This window comes from Chrysoperla carnea, chromosome 5 (genome assembly GCF_905475395.1).
Source record: "Chrysoperla carnea chromosome 5, inChrCarn1.1, whole genome shotgun sequence".
In the NCBI taxonomy this organism is placed as follows: Eukaryota; Metazoa; Arthropoda; class Insecta; order Neuroptera; family Chrysopidae; genus Chrysoperla; species Chrysoperla carnea.
The window spans coordinates 67,783,336-67,784,605 of NC_058341.1; the positions used below are offsets into that span (position 1 = coordinate 67,783,336).

The 1,270-nt window shown below is 33.6% G+C and overlaps 1 non-coding gene across 1 annotated transcript; it reads left to right on the plus strand.

Annotated features, from left to right (window-relative positions):
• The first annotated feature begins 283 nt into the window (after nt 1-283).
• Nucleotides 284-424, plus strand: LOC123301906. The gene has a single exon (XR_006535462.1). It is a non-coding gene; the product is annotated as a U4 spliceosomal RNA (small nuclear RNA).
• Nucleotides 425-1,270: the final 846 nt, after the last annotated feature.

Genomic DNA, 1,270 nt, shown 5'->3' on the forward strand with positions numbered 1-1,270 from the left:
AGGTTGAACAGGGAGCGAGTGGTCAAGGAACGATTTTATATTAAAAGATTAATTTTTGTGAAAAATGGGCTTATTATAATTAAATGCCAAATAATACTAATATTCAGTACACTATTTTGGCATCATGTCATGTATGTGTGTATAATTATTTGTTATACATGCATGTGAATCGTATTAGCAGCTATGCTGTTGTTACACTGTTAATTCTAAAATGCTATAGTCCTCTCGCTAATGGTATGTTGAATGTTAGTATATATAAAGAACACTTTCCTCTGTGGTCGTTAGCTTTGCGCAGTGGCGATATCGTAACCAATGAGGTCTAACCGAGGTGCGATTATTGCTAGTTGAAAACTTTAACCAATACCCCGCCTTGTGGTCATGAAAAACTGACCGCTACGGCAATTTTTGTAAATCCCTACGGGGATTGTTCATTTAAGTCCAAAAATATGTTCTTGACACATTCTTAATAGTACGAGGTCCCGCTTTATTTATAGTTAAGAGAATATATATTTACTAAGGTGCCTATCAAAATTTGGCCGGCATTATTTTTAATTGATTTTTGGTAAAAAATTTCGTTAATTTATTTTTTAAATAAAATAACGTCTACATCACGGTAATTAATATGAAGATTCTAACTCTGCCGTTGCGCACCTGGCCGCAACTCTTTGCAGCCAGGTGTAAACAGGTATGATTTCGATAAATTTATACCCTTATAACCTATTTTATAAATTATATGTCAAATTGAAGCTAATTTTTTTTCTATTAATTATCATATAAAGTTGCTTAATTAAATCTGGCCGCAAATAAGGGTTACTGGCTGTTAAAGATAATAAATATTTAAGGTAGAGTGAAAGAGAGTTAGCGCGTAACATCATTTGTCAGACGAGGACAGCGATTGCCGGCTGTGCGACGCTTTTAAGCCATTGCGCATGCGTCGAACGTTAGTGTTCTCAACCACCGGGGAGTAATAGAGACGATTTATAATAAATACTCCAAAAAATATGTAATTTTTTTCAAAATGACAAATTAAAAAATTGCAACAAAAAATTAATATTGATTTGATATATCGACGGTCTAGTTAGCAATTTATCTAACTCCTTATTTTTTAGAGGGTGATTTTTTTAACATTTTGATGAAGCAATGATTTCCAATTACAAATTATTTGAATGATTCAAACTTAAAAATAGGTTATAAGGGTATAAATTTATCGAAATCATACCTGTTTACACCTGGCTGCAAAGAGGTGCGGCCAGGTGCGCAACGGCAAGCG